Source organism: Microcebus murinus, chromosome X (genome assembly GCF_040939455.1).
Source record: "Microcebus murinus isolate Inina chromosome X, M.murinus_Inina_mat1.0, whole genome shotgun sequence".
Classification (NCBI taxonomy): Eukaryota; Metazoa; Chordata; class Mammalia; order Primates; family Cheirogaleidae; genus Microcebus; species Microcebus murinus.
In genome coordinates, this window is record NC_134136.1 from 39,627,732 (window position 1) to 39,651,085 (window position 23,354).

At 42.7% G+C, this 23,354-nt stretch overlaps 1 protein-coding gene and 1 non-coding gene across 2 annotated transcripts in view; both read right to left on the minus strand.

Annotated features, from left to right (window-relative positions):
• Positions 1-23,354, minus strand: part of TRPC5 (transient receptor potential cation channel subfamily C member 5) — a 202,977-nt gene that overhangs the window by 85,895 nt on the left and 93,728 nt on the right. The gene's annotated exons all lie outside the window — the stretch shown is intronic.
• LOC142866015 (U6 spliceosomal RNA) lies at positions 3,231-3,337 on the minus strand. The gene has a single exon (XR_012916088.1). It is a non-coding gene; the product is annotated as a U6 spliceosomal RNA (small nuclear RNA).

Here is a 23,354-nt window from a genome sequence, read left to right on the forward strand (position 1 = left end):
GTGGAGCTGAGTAAAGGAAAGTGGGAATAGAGCAAGTTAATTACCAGAAAACTTGCTGTTCTTACTGAAATTCAGCTGTTTTACTTCAATAAATGCTCCTCTGATTGTTGTAAACTTTTGGTTAATTTCCACAGTTGTGAAAAAGTTGATTCTGAAAACTTTTCCAATGTCTTGTTGCTTTTTTGGAAGAGTAGATTTTCAGAAGTTTTGACTTTGCTGTTCTGAAAGTGCTTCCCCTGATAACTTTTTAACTTTTCACGGGAAGTGATGTCCTATTTGTGTGCGGGTTAGTGAGAATGAGAGTTCTTGCCCTATTACCCTCCTCAGGGACTTTAAAACAAACAACATCAGTGTTTGAGGAATATAGGAGCTTTTTTTTTTTTTTTTTTTGAGACAGAGTCTCGCTTTGTTGCCCAGGCTAGAGTGAGTGCCGTGGCCTCAGCCTAGCTCACAGCAACCTCAAACTCCTGGGCTCAAGCAATCCTCCTGCCTCAGCCTCCTGAGTAGCTGGGACTACAGGCATGTACCACCATGCCCGGCTAATTTTTTGTATATATTTTTAGTTGGCCAATTAATTTCTTTCTATTTATAGTAGAGACAGGGTCTCGCTCTTGCTCAGGCTGGTTTTGAACTCCTGACCTCGAGCAATCCTCCCTCCTAGGCCTCCCAGAGTGCTAGGATTACAGGCGTGAGCCACAGTGCCTGGCCTATAGGAGCTTCTTGAAAGCTAGAAGACTGAATGTTGCTCAAGGACTGGGAACTTGTCTTATTCTCCATTATATTCGCAACATTTTGCAAAATGCCTGGTGCAAGGTAGATGCTGAATAAATATTTGTTGAATGGGTGATTAAGTAAATAGATTTGTGCTGGATTAACTTTGGTGGAACACTCTCTTTCCAATGTCATCTTTCCTTGGTGTGTGAAAGGAGTGAAGTCTGGTAGCTAAGACAAGTCTCCTGGCAGTTGTGACTAGGAATTACTCTTTTTTTTTTTTTTGAGACAGAGTCTCGCTTTGTTGCCCAGGCTAGAGTGAGTGCCGTGGCCTCAGCCTAGCTCACAGCAACCTCAAACTCCTGGGCTCAAGCAATCCTGCTGCCTCAGCCTCCCAAGTAGCTGGGACTACAGGCACGCGCCACCATGCCCGGCTAATTTTTTCTATATATATTAGTTGGCCAATTAATTTCTTTCTATTTATAGTAGAGACAAGGTCTCGCTCTTGCTCAGGCTGGTTTCGAACTCCTGACCTGGAGCAATCCGCCCGCCTCGGCCTCCCAGAGAGCTAGGATTACGGGGCGTGAGCCACCAGGGCCGGCCTAGGAATTACTCTTAACATAGGCAGATTAACTATCATATATTGAGCTCTTATAATGTACCAGACACTGTACTGGATTTTCAGATGCATCAATCATCTCATAGCAACTCTAAAGGCAGATATTATTATTATACCCATTTTACAGATGATGTGTCACATTTTTTGGTAAGTGGAGGAGGCAGAACTGGAGCCCTAGCCTGGATGACTCTACAGACCATGGTCTTAAACATTGCATTCTCTGACAATCCATGTTTGGTATGATCTGAGGCATGCAGAAAGCTGAATTTTCTAGTATGTTCCTATTGGCCTTGCCACAGTGATTGAAATGCCCACATCATTTACTGCTTTGGGTTAAGGCATTGAAGTTATATTCCTGTTTGCAGGAAGTAGTAATACACGGAACTATTAATTACCCTTACCAGTTTTGACTAGATATGTCATATTATCCAGTTAAGGGACCTGCCTGCCAGCAAAGCCCAGAAGCAATGAGCCCCACCTTAGGTCTAGGCAGCTAGGAAAGGTGGGAAGAGCATGGTATAGCTAAGGACTTGAGGGAAGTACTGAAAATCTTAGGTCCTTGATTTAGCCCCAGGACAGATCTATATGAAACCCATCTTCTCAATCTGTCCAAATCTTTTTTTCACAAATGTACCAGGGCCCTCACTGCAGTTGTTGGGTTTTTTTCCACTGCATTGCTTCAGTTCTCCAATACTCCCAGACAAGGGCTGAACAGTATTCTATTTTTTCCTTACTACATAGGACTTTTAGAAAAGCCCTGGCTTTCTTTCTTTCCTTTGACATAAAGGTGTGTTTTCAATGGCTCGATAGCTCTTTGCCTTTCCTATGAATAATTCTTAATAGGAATAATGTTAGGTTCTACTGGAAAGAGCCCACTCCTCTTCTAGAAAACTAATAAAATAGCTTTGATTTTACCCCAGCAGAGTGAAGAGATTCACATTCAGTGAAGAGATTTACCTCCCTAGCCCCTCACAAGTCTATTTTTTTTTTTCTTTTGAGACAGGGTCTCGCTCTGTTGCCTGGGCTAGAGTGCAGTGGTATCAGCCTAGCTCACAGCAACCTCAAATTCCTGGGCTCAAGCAATCCTCCTGCCTCAGCCTCCCAGGTAGCTGGGACTACAGGTATACACCCCATGCTTAGCTAATTTTTTTTTTTCTATTTTTAGTTGCCTGGCTAATTTTTTCTATTTTCAGTAGAGACAGGTCTAGTCTCGAACTCCTGACCTCAAGTGATCCTCCAGCCTTGGCCTCTCAGGTGTGAGCCACTGAGCCCAGCCTCACTAGTCTATTGTATGTGACTTTTGTTCCTATAGCTGTCTACATAATCAGTCAGCTTTAATGCCCAATTCACATGCTCAACCCAAGGCAGACAGATTTTGATTTGCTCACATCAAGGAAAATGCAAGATCAACATTATTCAATGTAGGCCTTTCAACAAGCATTTTAGAGTACCTGCTCGGTGCCCACCTCTGTGTTGCGTGTTGGGGAAGGTCACGAGAGAGACCAACAGTGATTCTGGCCTGTGGGATCACCTTGGAAGGGAGACCAGTCTAAGTCATGTGAAACAAGTAATAGGACAATAGTGTTTGTGTTCAGATGACTGCATAAGTGAGATACAGATGGTAAACATGTCAGGTTCCCAGATGGTTGGCACTCACAGACCAGTTAAGGCCATTTCCCTCCAAATCTGGGGAGATTATTATTATTTTTTTTATTTCGGCATATTATGGGGGTACAGATTTTAAGGTTTCAATAAAGTCTAAGTCTCCAGCATGACCATCCCCCAGATGGTGCACATCTCACTCATTATATATGTATATACCCGCCCCCCTCCCCCTCCCACCTGCCCAATACCCTGTTACTGTAGTACCTATGTGTCCACTTAGGTGCTGCTCAGTTAAAAAAATATGGAACGCTTCACGAATTTGCGTGTCATCCTTGTGCAGGGGCCATGCTAATCTTCTCTGTATCGTTCCAATTTTAGTATATGTGCTGTCGAAGCGAGCACATGGGGGAGATTATTTTGCCAAGTAAGGATATGAAAAAAAGCCCATACCCCTTTGATCTCCTGTTACCACCATTTTATAAAATAATGGAAAGAATAAAAGGCAGTAGTTCAATCTGGATCCATTTAGTTTTAGGAAAAGGTCACTACTTTGTCCTGAGGCACCATACTTTGGGAACTTAGGGCATTCAGAGATGAAAAAAATCAGCAGGCACTAAAGTCCTAAGGAAAGGCTGCAGAGAATCATAAAATCAGAGCAGGTCACTTCCTTCTGGAAGCCTTCCCTGATTGCTCCAGCCAGAGATGACCTCACCCTCCTCTTTGAGCTCAGACCACTTCTTCCTTGAGGTACCTCTCAGAACCTGCCTTATGTTACACTTACTTCTATGTAGAACCCATGTCTCAGCCTTCTTATTAGACAGTAAGCTTCAGAAGGGGAGGAACATTTCTGTGTGTGTTATTCTATACCCCGGAGGGCTTTGCAGGCATTTACTGTATTTGTTAAAGTCATAAATTCTCTTCTCTCTCTCCCTGCTAAAATTCAGACTTGGATGTTCACCTGCCCAGTGGGCATTTCCCCTTGGCTATTCAAACACATAACACACACAGAACTCTTGTCCTCCAAACTCCTCTCCATACCTTGCAATCTGTGTGCCCTTAAGGTATTTTTCTAGCTGTAGTCATGACAGTCACAGATAAAATATACACAGAACTATCTGCGTTTTAGATACTTTTAAAAGCACTTTAAATATATTAACAAACCTAGGAGGCTGGGGCTATTTTTATACCCATTTTACAGATGAGAAAACTGAGGCTCAGAGAGATTAAATAGTAATAATAACAACAGTTAACATTTGAGTGCCTACTGAGTGTCAAACACTATAGTAAGTGCTCATTTAAGAAGAGTGAGCTAGGGATAGACTTCCCTGGTTATTGAGTCCCCCACTCCCTGAGGAGGTGATGGAAAATGAGGGAAAGTCCCCTCATAGGAACAGAGGATCGGGAAATGGGGGTGGGCTCCTGAGAAGTAGGTCAGGCTGTGAGGCAGGGAAAAAAAGCAAGCACCAGTGAGCTTTCAGTGGTTCCACTGGGAATGGACAATGGTCAGATGAGAAAAATCTTTCTTAGCCTGCTCAGTTCACCCTGTTCCCTGCCATGGAGGCTGTCAGCAAGAAAAAAAAATTAGATCAGGATAAAATAAGTCAGTCTGACACTGAGTCATCTAACTGCTTATTTTCAGATGATTTTAAATTGTTGGGTGTGTACAAAAAGTGCAATAGGTGAGACAGGAAGAAAGGTCACCTTGACTCATGTTTAACATTTAGAGGTTTGTAAAGTAGTACAGGCCCGTGATTCTCAGAATTGGCAATGAGTTATCTTTGTGTGTTTCCTAAAAGAAATCAGCTGACTCCAAGCTGGGAGACTTACAGCTGTAAACACTTCTTCCTTTAGTTCATTTGGAGGAGGAGAAAATTTGAACAGTGAGAATGAGTTGTCCCCCATCCCAGGGGAGAAGAAGGTGAGGATCAGGAAGAAACAGCAATTAGTAGCTGTGGCAAGATCTGGGGTAAGGGCCTTTCTGGGGAATTTGGAAAAGTATGCTGATCTTTCAAGAACTGCCTCCTACTCCCTCAGTGAATGGCTGCACGTGTAAATGGGTCCCACTTTCATTCCATCCGCTGTCAGTTCTTCAAAAGATAGTCTGGTCATAAAGGGTATATACAAGAAGCCAGCCCTGCAGATATGACCCGAGATAGAATGCATTTTGTTTGTTTTGTAGTTGCCAATCAAGCTGGGCTCTAAAGAAGAGCAAATGCTCATGAAGGAAATTAGTGCCAATGCAAAATTTCCTGAAGAGGGAGAAATGTTCAAATACCTTCTTCCCCTCATCATTGCAGTGAGCTTTCTAAGCCATGTTTTCATTAAACAGCACAGCTTGTTGTTTTAACCACTGTAGCGGACATTTGAGATCAAGAAATAGGTTTTGGGAAGGACTTAAGGCCCAGATTGTGATGGAAGAGGCCCCTATGCTTTACATGTAGTCTCTGTCTAGCATAATTTATGTACTCAGATCACTAATTCTATGAAAAAAAAAAAAAAGGAGATAGGTTTTTACCTAGGGATGACTGAGACATTTTGTACTAACCTGGCTCTGTTGTTGCGATTAGCTAGGAGACTTAGTTCCTGAGCTGGCTGCCAGTATCAATGGCAACACAGGTGTGGACTCACAACATAAGTCAACTGGAAACCATACCTCTAATTTCAAACTAGAGCTAAATTTCACAAGTTTGAACTAAGTGGAGGAAGGTGAGGCTACATGCTGGAAACTGTTTTAGAACACATATTTTTTAAAAAATAGAATTTTCCTTTGCAAGTGTATACCGCAGCAGGATTAGCTAAATGGGGTTTCCTGGCAGATGTTATAATTCTGTGTTGGTGGTAATGGGCTGGCTGTAAAAGGAGCTAGTGCAGCTGAATTAAGTCTGATGCAATAGCTTATTCTAGCCATGAGATGGCAGCAGAGGGTGGTGGGCGCTCACTTCCTACTCCAAAGACGGGGAGTCCTGGAAGTAAAGGGGAGCTTGTGTTGGAAAGCTTCTCACCAGGGAGAGAGTAAGTAACACAGTGTGTTAGAACAATTGAAGAAGAGAGCCTGGAAACTTATTAAAGCCAAGTAAGAAGTCATAGAAGGTGTGGTCAGGTCAGCTGGGAGTTGCAGTCCTACTGGTTTATTTATTTTTATTTTTTTATTTTTTTTTATTTTGTAAGACAGTCTCACTCTCTTGTCCAGGCTAGAGTGCCATGGCATCAGCCTAGCTCACAGCAACCTCAAACTCCTGGGCTCAAGCGATCCTCCTGCCTCAGCCTCCTGAGTGGTTGGGACTACAGGCATGTACCACCATGCCCGGCTAATTATTTCTCTATATATTTTTAGTTGGCCAATTAATTTCTTTCTATTTTTTTAGTAGAGACAGGGTCTGGCTCTTGCTCAGGCTGGTTTCGACTCCTAACCTTAAGCTATCCTCCTGCCTCAGCCTCCCAGAGTGCTGGTATTACAGGCGTGAGCCACCGCACCAGCCCAGTTTAAATCAGGAAGCTGGGAGGGGAAATACGTCAAGGAATAAACATATCAAAGCAGCCAGCAATAAACCATCGATCAAGCTACTGACATATAGAACAGACCAAGGGGAAATCTAATGAGAGCTAAAGAGGCAACCCATTCTGATAGTCTAAGTCTTTAAGAGGTGGTTGTTCTTTGAGAGCTGGATCCCTATGCAGTACCAAGCCTAGTGCTGGGAGAATACTACAGGTCCAGAAGCCCACAATCCCTATTTCAACACCCTTGGGGACAGAAGTGTTCTGAAATTCTAAATTTGTCAGATTTCAGGACAGTAATATGCTTTGTATGCCATATATTAGGTAACACTCCCAGTGAGGTTTAAGGAAGCACCCATAATTAGGGTTCCCAAGTTTAGCAAATAGAAATACAGGATGCCCAGTTAAATTTAAATTTCAGCTAAACAGCCAATAATATTTTAGCATAAAAAAGGGACATACTTATGCCAAAACATTATTGGCTGTTTAGCTGAAATACAAATTTAACTAAGTTGTCCTGGATTTTATCTGGCAACCTTACTATAATCAAACCTATTAATTTTTCAGCAGTGAAACCTATGAATTCTTAGACTCAATGGGATAAATAAAGGCTATACATTGTCTTCCATTGGTTCATCTCAGGTTTTGCCACCATATGAGTTTTGATAGGGAATTTATTTTTGAAAAACTTTTGGTTTTCAGAACTTGGTGGGTTTTGGAATTGAGGACCTGTAATTGTTCAATAAATTTTTTTTTTGAGACAGAATCTTTCTCTGTTGCCCAGGCTAGAGTGAGTGCCGTGGCATCAGCCTAGCTCACAGCAACCTCAAACTCCTGGGCTCAAGCAATCTTTCTGCCTCAGCCTCCCAGGTAGCTGGAACTACAGGCATGTGCCACCATGCCCGGCTAATTTTTTCTATATATTTTTAGTTGTCTGGCTAATTTCTTTCTGTTTTTAGTAGAGTCAGGGTCTCACTCTTGCTCAGGCTGGTCTTGAACTCCTGATCTCAAGCAATCCTCCTGCCTCGGTGTCCTAGAGTGCTAGGATTACAGGCATGAGCCACTGTGCCTGGGCTAATAAATGTTTTTTAAACCGAGAGATATATGGTGATATGTGTTCATACCTTCAGTGCATCCAGTTTTTTTTTTTTTTTTTTTAAGACATATAATGTGGTCAGGCACTGCAGATCCTGAAGGGTTGGGGTGCATGGAAGACTCGGGTGTACCCCAGTAGTTTTCACATTCATAAGAAGGTTTGTCTGAAGGTTTTATGACCTTTTGTGGGCTGCCCATTTTCTTTCAAATCTTCAGCATAAAATCAGAATAAAGGAGGTGGAGGAAACTTAGCCCCTAGCTACATACTAAAGATCACATTTTGAAAACGTAGACTGTGTACTGAACTCTGACTCTGGCTTACCCCTAATTTGTGGTGGGACTTGCAGCAGGTCTTTGTGTTGGGGTCTTTAGCTGTGTAATGGTGGTGCTGCCACTGTCCTGCCTTCCTCATAGGGCTGCTGTGATGATCAAGTGGATCATGGGTAGGAAAAAGCTTTGAAACATTCTTAACACCAAATGGATGGAATGTGGCATTCCTCATTTGTCTTTTTTAGCATATCAGTATGAAGTAGGCTGCATACCCAAAGATGTTTCCAATAAGGTAGTGTGGTATGGCCCGGAGCATGACCTTTACAGGCAGACAGAATGACCTGGGGTTCAAATTCCAGCTCTACCACTTCTTGGCTGGATGACCTTGGGCAATTACTTAATCTCTCTGGCCTTCAGTTTCCCCTCAGTTTCCCCATCTGCAAAATGAGGATTATAATAGCAATCCATGTCATGGGGTCATTAGGAGGATTAAGAGAGTTAATTCAATTCCTCGCAACTAGGAAGCAAATATTATTCTTACCATTTTCATCATGGATTATTATGGATTGTGAGAATTAAACAAGGAAACACTCAATAAATGTTAGCTATTTTCACCATTATCACTATTATTATGAGATGGAGAATTGTGGATACCTTGATACTTAGTCTGTTTTTTTTTTTTTTTTTTTTTTTGAGGTGGCGTCTCACTCTGTCACCTAGACTAGAGTGCCGTGGCGTCAGCCTAGCTCACGGCAACCTCAAACTCCTGGGCTCAAGCCATCCTTCTGCCTCAGGCACCTGAGAAGCTGGGACTACAGGCATGCACTACCACACCCAACTAATATTTTTTTCTATTTTTGGTATAGACAAGGTCTCGCTCTTGCTCAGGCTGGTCTGGAACTCCTGACCTCAAGCAATCCTCATGCCTCGGCCTCCCAGAGTGCTAGGATTACAAGCATGAGCCACCACTTCCAGCCTCAGGTATTCTTTTTTAGCAACACAAAATGGACTAAGGCGCTACGCCTAGGCAGTTTGCATGCATCAGCACTGCTTCCATTATCAGTTCCTCTGCATGTTCTGAGGGTGTGTTCTGTTGTGCCAATTACTGGCTTGGAATTCTGGGAGGAGACCAATGGTGGTGGTAGTAGGGGTAGGGTTGGTGAGGTAGGGAAGGAATAGTGTTTTGGAGAAGTACATCCAATTGGAATCATTATGGTCCTCATTGTACAGTCACATCCTATAAATAACCCTAACAAATTCCAGAATGAAAAACTTGATTATTATGCAAGCCACAATTCAGAGGATGAGAGACAACTTGGTAGATAAAGGAGAGAATTTTTCATTGAGAAGGATTGGCAAGTCAGGATTGCAGAAAGTACGGCTTTTTCATGACTAACTGACAAGCTGAGGTATATAAGGAGTTTTTATTATATAAAGCTGAGATGGAAGACTGCACGAATACAGTTTTGATTCAAAGCAAAAAACTTGCTCAGGTGGGGTGTGGTGGCTCACGTCTGTAATCCCAGCACTCTAGGGGGCTGAGGTGAGAGGATTGCTTGAGGTCAGGAGTTCAAGACCAGCCTGAAGCAAGAGTGAGATCCTGTCTCTACCAAAAATAGAAAACATCAGCCAGGCATGGTGGTGCATGTCTATAGTCCCAGCTACTCTGGAGGCTGAGGCAGGAGGATGGCTTGAGCCTAGGAGTTTGAGGTTGCAGTTAGATATCATGACGCCACTGCCCTCAAGCCGGGGCAACAGAGAGACTCTGTCAAAAAAACAACAACAACAACAAAAAAAAAACCCAAGTGCTCGTCAACTCATGAGTGGATAATTAAAATTTGGTATGTGCTCACAATGGAATATTTCTCAATTCTAACAAACGACAGAGAGCTAGCACCGTTTATGCTATCCTGGATTAATCTTAAGCCCGTTATCCAAAGTGAGGCGACACAAGATCAGGAAAATGGGCTCCACATCTACTCGCCATCAAATTGGTACTGACTGACTAAAACTATGGTGCTCAAAGGGTGGTAGTGCTCACCAGGGATTCGAGTGGGGGTGACCCACATCTTAGGGAGGTGGCCAGCATTGTGAGGGGGAAGAGAATGCCTCTAACCCTTCTTAGGGAGAGGCAAAGATATACAATGTAACCAAAATGTAAAAAAAAACCAAAAAAACAAAAAAAAAACCTGTTATTGGGAGGTGGGGTGGGAGGGGGGAGGAGGGGATGGGTGTATACTTACATAATGGGTGCGGTGCAGCACCACCTGGGGGCTGGACACGCTTGAAGCTCTGGCATGGCAGGGGCAATATATGTAACCCTAACAATATTTGTACCCCCATAATATAAATAAAAGGAGAAATAAAAGGAGAAAAAAAAAAAACTTGCTCAGAGTGACTTTCACTGAGTAATTATTTAGGAGCATTAGGAGCATGGCCGAGAGACACCAATGCAGGTTGGGTCCTGTGTGTTTCATGCAACCCAGTCATAGTATGTCCTGCACTTTCTTGCCCTACCAGCCATCCACATATTCCTGCATTTTCCTGCCCACCCCAAACATTCTATCTCTTTCTGGTAGAGAAAGGAGGAATCCTCAATGCTTGGATGGATTTTAAGGAGTCACTTTCTATCTGCCTCCAGGCAGGACCAGCTCAAATGTAGCCAGCTCAATTAAGCCAGCAGCATTTACTGAGCACCTGCTCTGTATCAGGCCCCATGCCAGGTACTTAAGATACAGTCATGACTTCAGCGGTCAGAATCTCATTCTTGAAGCAAACACCTAACAAATAATGACAAAATCAGATTCCTGTCCTCCCATGATGTGAGACCCAGGGACTGACGAGAGTTATAATGAAGCCAGGAGACTTTCTCATTAAGAACTGAGACAGGAAAGTAAACTCACAAGAAAACATGGTTCATGTAGCTGAAGGAAAACTCGTATTAGTTGTAATCCCAAGAGAGTAATTATTTCTGCTGAGTATCAAGACCACTGGGGCCCTTGCTGGCTTGATTTTTAAAGAGAGTGGTGCATATCCTAACTGTGTCCTTTCTCCTTCCTTCTGGGGACCAGCCTTGTGATGGGCTTTTAATAATAATGACATATTGAGTACTTTACTATGTGCCAGGCACTTCGTATTTATGCATTCCTTTAATCCTTAATTCTTATGATGACTGTATGAGGGAGGTATTGCTTTTCTACAGATGAAGAAACTGAGACAGAGAGATGAAAGGACTTGTCTAGTAATCGGTGACAGCCAGGTCTATCTGAGCATGCCACTGATGTGCTAACCCAGGGGCCATCAAACCATCAAACAATAGCCTGTGGGCCAAATCCAGTCCTTTGCTTGTTTTTGTAAATGAAATTTTTGGGAATACAGCCATGCTCATTTGTCTACTTATTATCTATGGCTGCTTTCCTGCTATAACGGCAGAGCTGAATAATTAAAAACAGAGACCATATGGCTTACAATGTCTAAAATATTTGCTATCTGGCTCTCTATGGAAAATGTTCTGGGCCCTGCTTTACTACACAATCTCTGGTATGTAGGCTTTGCAGTTAGACAGATCTGAGGTCAAACTCTGGTTTTGCCACTTATTCATTAATAGCATGCCCTTGGACAAGTCCTTTTACTTCTCTGTGCCTCAGTTTTCTCATCTGTAAAATGGGAATAATCATAACACATATCTCCTAGGGTTGCTGTGAGGATTAAATGAGATGCTATGCATGAAAAGTTCTTAGCACAGTGCTTAGTTGCCAGGCATGTAGTAAACTCTTGAAAAAAATGGTAGTTAAATTATTTGGAATAGTAATGACAACAGATAAAATGTAGCTCTGTGGCTGGCACATAGGGAATGTTCACTTAAATCCCAAACATCTGTATTTGTCTTTTTCTTATTCTTGCTGACTTCTCTAAAGGCCTTGGGTTGCTAAAGAAAAGACTGCAATCGGCCGGGCATGGTGGCTCACGCCTGTAATCCTTGTACTCTGGGAAGCCGAAGTGGGAGGATCACTCAAGGTCAGGAGTTCAAGACCAGCCTGAGCAAGAGTGAGACCCTTGCCTCTACTAAAAATAGAAAGAAATTAGCTGGACAACTAAAAATAGAACAAATTAGCAGGGCATGGTGGCGGATGCCTGTAGTCCCAGCTATTCGGGAGGTTGAGGCAGGAGGATTGCTTGAGCCCAGGAGTTTGAGGTTGCTGTGAGCTAGGCTGATGCCAGGGCACTCAGGCCTGGGCAAGAGAGTGAGACTCTGTCTCAAAAAAAAAAAAAAAAAGACTGCAATTTAGGGCTGGGGGTAGAGGTATAGGGATTAGCAGGAGAGGACAGTGAACAGGGCAGTTTCGGCCTGAAGGGGGATTGACAGCAGCAGATTGACTCTGGAATAAGCTGTTTAATGCTTTAAACCTGAACCATATCATACGACCAAGGCGAAGTTGAAGCGTGTATGTGTGTGGTGTGTGGGGGTGGGGATGGGGTGAGAAAGAGAGTCTCTAATTCTGTGGTATTTTTTCTCTTTCTTTCTTTTTTTTTTTTTTATCTTCAAAATCCCTCTCCTTGTGTCACACTTAAATGGACTCTGATTCCATTCTTTGAAAAAATGTAAAGATTCCAGTGCATAGTGAGTGACCTCCCCATTCTTCAGGTTCCTGGAGCAACTATAGAAAAAAATGACTATGGGATGTCCTTCTTTGTTTTTAGTTGTGCTTGGCTGGTGTCTTTGATTAGATAGACTCTAAACTTCTTTAGGGCAGAAACTGTATCTCTTAAGTTTAGGGACAAGGAGGGTATTGCTGCTATTAAACAATGAGGGGATGTGTGTTTGTCTATGGGGGGGGTTGTGTGTGTGTGTGTTTCTGACTGGGGAGGTACCTAATGTGAAGAGAGAATGGATTTCAGAAGCAAGGTCTTTGGGAGATAAATGTTTCAATGCCTCAATGTCCTATTAAATGACAGAGAAAAAATCTAGAACAATGAATGTGGTGAAAAAAAGACAGGATCCTAGTTGGGGGAGCCGTCTGCTGGGAGTGGGGGCTGGCCTATATCTCTTAGTTACCTAGATGGAAGAGAACGTTACCTATGATATGATGAAAATTCCTACCATTAGATAAATCCTTTAGGTTACATCTCTGCTGTTTCTGGTAGCCATCTTTGTCTAATGTCTCTGTGAAGGTCAGCCCTTCACTCCCAAGGTGAGTTACTTCATAAACAATTTACTACTTTCAAGTGTCTGAGAGGAGACAGATAAGTTTTGCCCAGGGAGGAAGGGATGAGCTCTCTTTCTTCTCTAGGGAAAGCACTTGCCTTCTCCTTCAACTGGCAGTTTTCACTTTTCCTAATCTATATTCAAAGCCCACTCCCCTTATTCAAATGGGATACATATTTCCTGTCACTGATATAAACATCATTCAAGCAAATTCTCTTTTTCCTTGCCAGTCTGGGATAGAAAGCCTATGGTTCTTGCAAAGGGATAATTTGGGAGTAGGGCCACAGATAAGTTAAGACCTAACAGCCTACGGGAGCAAGTGAATTTTCTCTGAAGCTTAGTTTCTGCATAATGTGACTTCCAGTTGGTTCTGTTTGTGATGAATATGAAGGCTGTAAAGGGGCTGTACCACCCAGAGTTCCCTGGCAGTACTTACTTTCCTTAGCTGTGATTGTCATAGACTTCTCTGAAGAAATGAGAAGATGCAAAACTGTAACCAACAAACTCAGGGTGTCTGGCTCCTCAAGGGTATGGTGGTGGTTTTTGTTTTGTTTTGCTTTTCCCTTTCACTTATAGCTCATATTATTACTCGGTGCATTTTAGTCATTCATAACAACATTTCTTAGGTATCACGCTGTGCGATCACCATGCTCAAATACCTGAGAGCCTGGGTTTAATACTGCTCTTGGTGTTCATTCTGCAAAACCTCCATATTGATGAGGAGATGACTACCTGTGCATGATAAGAGTTGTGTTTCAGAATGATCGGTCTTTGTAGTTTGGAAGATGAATTGGCAAAAGGGATGGGAGTGGGGTGATGGAATGAATGACTGGAGGCAGGGGGACTGATTAGGAGTCTATTGTAACTGTTCAGGTGAGAGGTGATAAAGGCCTGAATTAGAGCAGTGGAAGTTGAAAGGAGGTGGTGGTAAAGGAGACATTTTGGAGACACAATTGACAATATTTGGCAATCAATCGCATGAGTGGGTGGCAGATAAAGAGGAGTTGAGGTTTATGCAGAAGGAGGATATCTCTGCTATTAACTGATGGAGGGGAATTAGAAGATCACGAGGAGGGCTGAGTTTGGAACAGATGCTGATGAGTTCATTTTAGTTATGATGACTCACTGTCCTTTGCCTGGGATCCAGGGAATTCCCAGGACACCAGGCTTTCGGTGCGAATACAGGGAATGTCTTAGGTAAACCAGGATGATTTGGTCACCCTAAGCTTAGAACATATTGGATTTGAGGTATCTGCAGATACTATTCAGCAGATGGTTGGGCAGGTAGCTGTAGGAAGGACATCAAAGTCAGAGGCGGTTTAGGGAATTGCCTGTATAGAGATGATGGGGGAAACCACAGGAGTGGGTATGATAGGAGAATGCATAGTATGAGATTATAACTACCTCAAATCCCTTGCAGAACAAGAAAGGATGTAAATGAATGAATACAATAATTAAGAAGAAAGGTGAGTGAGAAAAAGACAACAGGCTGGAGTTTGAGGCATGCCTACCTATGTAAGTTGGCTGTAGAAAGAAACCCGAGGCTGAGCCACAAGCAGTCAAGAAGGAACCAGAACAGAATGATGATGTCATAAAAGGCAAGAAGGAAGAGAATTTCAAAGAGGTGGGAGTCCAGGGAGATTAGTATTTAGGACAGGTTGTTGGCTCTCATGCTTAAGAAAAATAATTTTCTGTGGAGTTCTGAAATCACATTACAAGATGCTGATTAAATAGAGAGTGGGAAGAAAGGAATTATGGGCAGCAAGTTTAGAGTTATCTTCCTCCCAACAGTGAAAAGAAGGAAAAGAGTAGTAGCCTCTTTCAAGTACCAGCTCAAGATCCAACTTTTCTTTTAAGTTTTCCTGAACTTCAAATGCCTGTTGTTCTCTACCTTCCATAATGTAAACACATAGCAAATCGTCATGTTGTATCCTATAAATTAGTAAAATTATTTATCACTTAAGAATAAAATGAATTTTCAAAAAAGTTTCTATAGTATCCAGGGACTATACTATGTTATGTAGGAAAACCAAACCAAACCAAACCAAACAAAACTATGTGATACACTCCTCTATTTTGTGGCTGCTTCAATGTGCTTGGTTTGTCTCCCTATTAGACTCTAAGCTTCCTTAGGGCCGAGATCATGGCTTATATATCCCACAGTGCCGACAAGAAAGGCCTTCAAGAATATTTTCTAGTTGCCGGGATCGGAAGGATAGAAGGTTTCTCCAGGTCAGATTTTCTCAACCTCAACACTATTGGCTTTGGGGGCTGGATAATTCTTTGTTCTGTGCATTGTAGATCTTGGGTAGTTCCCTAGCCTCTACTCATCAATTGACAGGTGCACCTCCCCTGTCAACCAAAAGTTGTGACAACCAAAAGTCTTTCCATATATTGCCAAATATCCCTGGTGAGTTGTGTGTGTGTGTGAGGTGTGGATCAGCCCTGTGGAGAACCATTGCTATAGGCAGTCTGGGCCTAGTCTACGTATCCCCTTGTCCTTCAGCAGAAGCATTCTAGGCTGGGCACGGTTGTTCACGCCTGTAATCCTGGCACTCTGGGAGGCTGAGGCAGGAGGATTGCTCAAGGTCAGGAGTTCAAAACCAGCCTGAGCAAGAGCGAGACCCTGTCTCTACTAAAAATAGAAAGAAATTAATTGGCCAACTAAAAATATATAGAAAAAATTAGCCGGGCATGGTGGCACATGACTATAGTCCCAGCTACTCGGGAGGCTGAGGAGGATTGCTTGAGCTCAGGAGTTTGAGGTTGCTGTGAGCTAGGCTGATGCCATGGCACTCTAACCTGGGCAACAGAGTAAGAGACTGTCTTAAAAAAAAAAAAGAAGCAGCATTCCAAAGCCATCTTCGAGTGAGAAACATTGGCACTAAGTTCACAGCCTCCAGAAAGAGATGTATACGTTTCTTGGGTATGTGTTTTCAGTTCTGAGACCCTTAAACTCATTCTTTTCTAGTGAATGGCTTAGTACTTGCACTTCAACACCAAGTACTGAAATGATGCCAACATACTTCCCTTATGATCCTGAATATGAAAATAAAGCTGGAGAGAGATCTAGTTATAGCAGTGGTTTGTAATGTTCTGGCAACTGTAAGTGAAGTATTTATGAATTTGTTTACAAAGTGCAACTAATAGTTAATAATACTTTTTCTTTTTAAAGCATCTTTCAAATATTAAATTGTGACTCTGTTGGTAGCCCCTTTAAAGATTACCAGAGATTGGAGAAATAAGAAACAGAGGCCGGGTGCGGTGGCTCATGCCTGTAAATCCTAGCACCCTGGGAGGCCAGGGTGGGAGGATCGCTTGAAGTCAGGAATTTGAGACCAGCCTGAAGCAAGAGTGGGACCCCATTGCTACCAAAAATAGAAAAAATCAGCTGGGTGTGGTGGCGCATGCCTGTAGTCCTAGCTACTCAGGAGGCTGTGGCAGGAGGATTGCTTGAACCCAGGATTTTGAGGTTACAATGAGCTATGATGATGCCACTGCACGCTTCCCTGGGGCGACAGAGTGAGACTCTGTCTCAAAAAAGTAAAAAAAGAAAGAAAGAAAGAAAGAAAGAAAGAAAGAAAGAAAGAAAGAAAGAAAGAAAGAAAGAAAGAAAAAGGAAAAGAAAAGAAAAACATGGAGTGTTTAAAAGAAAGATATAGAAGGTTTCAGTGCCCAAGCAGAGCAGAGAACCCAGGCTCTTCTTCAGGTTAAACCCGAAATATCTCCCTGAGACTTATGTGTCATCCCAGTGTGGCCTGTGGAACATCCCAGGAAGATGTCTCTTTGTTATGATCATAGGGAATGAATGGATGTGGGTTGAGCTGGCCTCGGGGTAAGGATAAGGAAAAACTCTGATCTCTTGTCCTATTTTATCACATTTTCCAGGCTTCTTATTGCCCTGTGAATCTTCTTACTGCCTTATGGTGAAGTCCAATAAACCAGTCATCCAGTTAGCACATCTTTATTGAGTACTTGCTAAATACACTTAAGACACCAAAGAGTGATGTGAATAAAAAGGTTGTGTAGGCATAGTTCATTTTTTCTGGTTCTTCTTTTTTCTTTTTCTTTTTCTTTCTTTTTTTTTGAGACAGAATCTCACTCTGTTGCCCAGGCTAGAGTGCCATGGCATCAGCCTAGCTCACAGCAACCTCAAACTCCTGGGCTCAAGCCATCCTCTTGCCTCAGCCTCCCGAGTAGGTGGGACTACAGGCATGTGCCACCATGCCCGGCTAATTTTTTTCTATATATTTTTAGTTGGCCAATCAATTTCCTTCTATTTTGAGTAGCTACAGAGTCTCGCTCTTGCTCAGGCTGGTTTTGAACTCCTGACCTGGAATGATCCGCCCGCCTCAGCCTCCCAGAGTGCTAGGATTACAGGCGTGAGCCACCGCGCCCGGCCTCTGGTTCTTAATTTATTAAACTAAGCATTTTCCATGTGTTGTAAGATTTTGGCCTCACAACAGCTCCCATGAGATGGGTATTATTAGTATGTATCCTCTTTTTACAGAGAAAGAAATATGAGGCTCAACGAGGTTAAATCACACGGCAAGGGTATGTAGCTGCAAGGTGACAAGAGCTGAGATTCAAGCCCCCATCTGTACTACTCCTAAGCCTGTGATTCTTATCCACTGTGCCAATATGATTTATAATTTATTCATCTACTCCAGTTTCCCTTCATTTTTTTCAAATGATTAAGCTATTCTACTTTATAGAAGAACCGAAGACTGGGAAGTACAAAAGACTTGTCCAGGGTGACATGATAGTGGTGGTGGTGATGTTGGGAAATACCTGTTTTCATATTTTTAAAATGAGGATAATACTGATTTGTTGTTGCTATCTTTTTGACCACATGGCTATTTGCCTGGCTCTTTCCCACTAATTCCTACAGCTATTCTGTCATTTTGGGCTTTGCCCATCAAATCTTACCTTGCACTGTGTTTCTATAGCATATAGATTGCTTTTATCTAGACCTCAACTTATGGCTGTGCCGACCCTGCTCTGGTTTTATTTGTAAAATGAAAACTGCATGAGGTCAAGGGGTGTAGCTATATGTGCTTACCATCATATTCCTGATACTCAGGATGACAGCTGGCACACAGTAGATGATTAATAAATGTTTATGAGATGAATGAATGAATGCATAAAGTCCTCGATCCTGGTGCCCAGATCAATCTTCTTGACCTCCCAGCTATATACAGCATAATGTATGGAGGAGTTACATCCTGTGAACAGAGCTCTGTCCTGAATATAGTACCTACAAATTTTAGTTAGTGGGTCACTACTAACTGAGTCACTGTGTATGTGGAGGAGTTAATAAGACTTTACATGCCTATATAAGTTTAACTTAGAACTTGATACAGATGACAAAAATGATTAGTTGGGCCAAAGTAAACTCCCAGTGTGCAATGAATCAAAGCATTTTACTAACAAGTGAATGTATACAAATACATACTTTCAAACAAAACAATATAGCAGGGGTTTGGAATTAATTACTAGTTTTTCATAGCTAGGAATCCATTAAACCATTAGACAGAAATAATTGCATATTCTCTGGTCTAGATTTTATCATCTTATTCTTGAGTCATGAATTGAAGACTTCAGCATCCTATAACAGGCCAAGCCAGTATGTATCAAACTGGCTACTTCTTCACAGTAGGACTGATAAGCTAACTGTGGAGAATTCATAGGGTCTACAAATGCTCAGGGTTCAGCCTTGTGAAGCTTACACTCCCTTTACTGCAGTTCTAGTGCATCAGCTATTTCTCTTCTTAACTTCCAATAGCATATTATGTGCAAAAGCTGCAGACAGGCCTCCTGTACCTTGGAATGCCATCTTCTAAAATTGTTACAAATGTTACAAAATGTAGATGTCCTGGAAGGAGTTGTAAGGAGGAGGTCATGACTGGGTGAAATGAGCATCTACTTCCAGGTGGAGTGTTACCTAAAAGAGTATCCCCTGTTTTCTGGGGGAATGGTTAAAATAGCGATTGCTTCCTGTTTTACACTATAAATACCTCTGGCTGCAAGCAGTCTGTTTCCTGCTGCAGTGAGGTGAGGTAGGGGGTCATTTTATTCCCCCAGAGTGCAGCCTGAAACTGCAGGATAACTGAGGTAATCACAGAATCAAACTAAGTGAGGAGACGGCTAGAAGTAATACATGATTGAGGTGACCCTTGGGAAAAAGTAACTGCAACTTAGTCAAGGCCTGACTGGAGCTTAATTAAGGCAAGGTCAGGGCTGAGGCCTTGTTAAGGCTTAGCCAGCACTTCAGGTTAGGTAAGGCCTAGCTGGAGCTTAACCCAGTTAAACTCTAGCCATGGACTTGGCCAAGTTGAGGCCTAGCCAGGTTCAAAGTAGTTAAGGCCTACTCAGTCTAATTAATGCCTAGCCAGCCCAGTTACTACCTCACCAGGGGCTAAGCCAAGGTGAGGCCTACTCAGAAACCAGTCAGGCTCAGATAGAGTCTAAATATAGTTAAGTTTTAGTCAGCTTAAAGTTTTAGTCAGACCTATCCTTAACCCACGCTTAGTTAAGGCTTAGTTAGCCCAGTTGAGACCTAGCCAGAGCCTAAGCCTGCTTCATGTCCAGTTACCTCAGTTCAAGTCTACCCAGCCTAGTTAAGGCTGGATAAGAGCCTAAGCATAGTTAACATTTAGTCAGAGCACAATTAGGCCTAGCCAGAACTTAAGCATACTTAAGGCCTGTCAGAATCTTTTAAAGTGTAGCGAAAGCCTAAGCCTAGTTTAAAGTGAGGTAGCTTGCTTAAGCCTTCCTCAGCATTTTGCTAAAGCTTAGCCAGTGCCTATGCCTAGCTTAGATCTAGTCAGAACCCAGTTACACCCTAGCCATGGACTTGGCCAAGTTGAAGCCTAGCCAGGTTCAAAGCCTAGTTTAGGCCTACTCAGTCTAATTAATGCCTATCCAGCCCAGTTACTACCTCACCAGGGGCTAAGCCAAGGTGAGGCCTACTCAGAAACCAGTCAGGCTCAGATAGAGTCTAAATGTAGTTAAGTTTTAGTCAGCTTAAAGTTTTAGTCAGACCTATCCTTATCCAAAGCTTAGTTAAGGCTTAGTTAGCCCAGTTGAGACCTAGCCAGAGCCTGAGCCTGCTTCATGTCCAGTTACCTCAGTTCAAGTCTACCCAGCCTAGTTAAAGCTGAATAAGACCCTAAGCATAGTTAACATTTAGTCAGAGCACAGTTAGGCCTAGCCAGAGCTTAAGCATACTTAAGGCCTGTCAGAATCTTTTAAAGTGTAGCCGAGGCCTAAGCCTAGTTTAAAGTGAGGTAGCTTGCTTAAGCCTTCCTCAGCATTTTGCTAAAGCTTAGCCAGTGCCTACGCCTAGCTTAGATCTAGTCAGAACTCAGTTAAACCCTAGCTAGTGCCTAAGCCTAATTTAGGTCTAGTCAAAGCCCTGTTAAGCCCTAGCCAGGTCCTAAGCTTAGTTAAGTCCTTAGTTAATGGCTAGTCACAGCATAGTTAGGCCTAGCCAGAGTCTAAGCATAGTTAAGGCCTGACAGAATTGTAATAAGATATAGCCAAGGCCGAAGCCACTTAAAAGCTAGCTAGCTTGGTTAAGACCTCATCAGGGTACTGTTAAAGTATAGCCAGTGCCTAAGCCTTAGATCTAGTGAGAACCCAGTTAAGCCCTAGCCAAGTCCTAAGCTTAGTTAAGTCTTGGTCATAGTCTCATTAATTCCTAGCAAGGCCATAAGCATAGTTTATTAGTAGTTTTAGTCAGAGCTTAGTTAAAATTTAGTCAGGGCCTACTTAAGTCTTAGTTCATTTAAGACCCAACCAGAGCCTAAGACTACTTCAGGTTAGTTAGTCCAGTTAAAGCCTGGCTAAAGTCTAGCCAGAGCTTAAATACATTTAAAATCTAGTCCGAGCATAGTTAGGGCTAGCTAGAGTTAAGGCCTGTCCGTCTTTTAAAGGTATAGCCAAGCCCTAAGCCTAGTTAAAGCTAGCTAGCTTGGTTAAGACCTCATCAGGGTATTGTTAAAGCATAACCAATGCCTAAGCCTAATTTAGGTTTAGTTGGAACCCAGTTAAGCCCTAGCCAGGGTCTAAGCCAAGTTAAATCCTACTTAAGTCTTAGTCATAATCTAGTTATGTCCTAGCAAGATCATATAGTTTAGTTTTAGTCAGAGCTTAGCCCAGTTAAGACCTAGCTAGACCTGTACACTATTTCAGGTCTAGTTTGTCCAGTTAAAGTCTACTCTGACCAGTTAAGCCCTAGTGAAAGTGCAAACATAGTTAAGACCTAGTTAGAGCATAGTTAGGCCTAGCCAGAGCCTAAGTATACTTGAAGCCTGTCAGAATCTTAATAAGATATAGCCAGGGCTGAAGTCTAGTTAAAAGCTAGCTAGCTTGGTTAAGCTCTCATCAGGACTAGTTACTCCTAGTGAGAGCTTAGTTAAGACTTAGACAGCCGAGCGTGGTGGCTCACGCCTGTAATCCTAGCACTCTGGGAGGTCGAGATGGGAGGATCTCTTGAGCTCAGGAGTTCAAGACCATCCTGAGTCATGAGCAGGAGTGAGATCTCATTTCTGCTAAATGTAGAAAAAATTAGCCAGCGTGGTGGCTTACGTCCATAGTCCCAGCTACTTGGGAGGCTAAGGCAGGAGGATCTCTTGAGCCTAGGAGTTTGAGGTTGCTGTGAGCTAGGCTGACACCATGGTACTCTAGCCTGGGCGACAGGGCAAGATTCTGTTTTTAAAAAAAGGACTTAGAGTCTAAGCCTAGTAAAGGCTTAGTCAACCCAGTTAAGACTTAGCCAAAGCCTAAGCCTACCTCAGTTCTAATTAGACCAGTTAAAGTCTATTCAGCCCATTTAAGGCCTAGTGAGTCTAAACATAGTTAAGATCTAGTCAGAGCATAGTTAGGCCCAGTCAGAGCCTAGGCATAGTTAAGGCCTGTCAGTCTTTTTAAGGTGTAGTCAAGGCCAAAGCCTAGTTAAAAGCTAGCTAGTTTGGTTAACACCTCATCAACTTTTTTTTTTTTTTTTGAGACAGAGTCTTGCTCTGTTGCCTGGGCTAGAGTGCCATGGCATCAGCCTAGCTCACAGCAACCTCAAACTCCTGGGCTCAAGCGACCCTCCTGCCTCAGCCTCCTGAATAGCTGGGACTACAGGCATGCACCACCATACCCGGATAATTTTTTCTATATATTTTTAGTTGACCAATTAATTTCTTTCTATTTTTAGTAGAGATGGGGTCTGGCTCTTGCTCAGGCTGGTCTCAAACTCCTGAGCTCAAACGATCCATCCGCCTCGGCCTCCCAGAGTGCTAGGATTACAGGTGTGAGCCACCACACCCTGTCAACACCTCATCAACTTATTGTTGAAGCATAACCAATGTTTAAGCCTAATTTAGGTCTAGTCAGAGCCCAGTTAAGCTCTAGCCAGGTCCTAAGCCTAGTTAAGTCCTAGTCATATTCTTATCAAGTTGTAGTAAGATCATAAACCATAGTTTGGTCCTAGTCAGAGCTTAGTTAAGACTTAGCTAGGGCCTCAGCCTAATTGTTAGTCACAGCCCAGTATGGGCCTAGCAAGTACCTAAGAATAGTTTAGACTTTGTCAGAGCCCATTAAGGCCTCATCAGGGCTTAAGCCTAATTAAAGTCAAATCAGAGCCCATACAAGGCCTAAGCTTTAGTTAAGCATTAGTCAGAAACTAGTTAAGGTATAGCCAGGTCCTAAGTTTAGTTAAGGCCTAGCAGAGCCCAATTAAGGCCTAAGTCTACTTAAATATTAGTCAGAAACTAGTTAACATAGAGCCAGGGCCTAATTTTATTAATGCCTAGTCAGAGTCTTTTTAAGGGATACCCAGGGCCTAAGCCTAGTTAGGGGCTAGCCAACTTCATTTAGACCTCATCAGAATAGAGTTAAAGTGTAGCAATGGCCTGAGCCTAAGTATCAGTAAAACCTAGCCAGCCTGGTTAAAGCCCAATCATGCGAAAATCCAGTTGAGGTTTAGTCGGAGGATAGTTGAGGCCTAAGCAGGGATTAAGCCTAGGTAAGGTCTGGTCAGAGTCTAGATAAAGTACAGCAAGGGCCTGATACTACTTAAGAAGCTAGTTAACCCAGTTAAGGCCTAGTCAGGGCCCAATCTGAGTTAAGGCTTAATTAGCCCAGTTAAAGCCTAGCCAGGGGGTAAGCTTATTTAAGTCCTAGTCAAAGCATAGTTAAGGACTATCCAGGGTCTAAGACTAGAGAAGGCCTAGTCAGAGTTTAGTTAAGGTATGCCCTGGACCTAGTTAAGGCCTAGTCAGATGTAAGTGTAGTAAAGGTCTAATCAGACTTAAGGCCTAGCCAGGCCTAAGCCTACTTAGGACCTCCTAGTCATCCTAG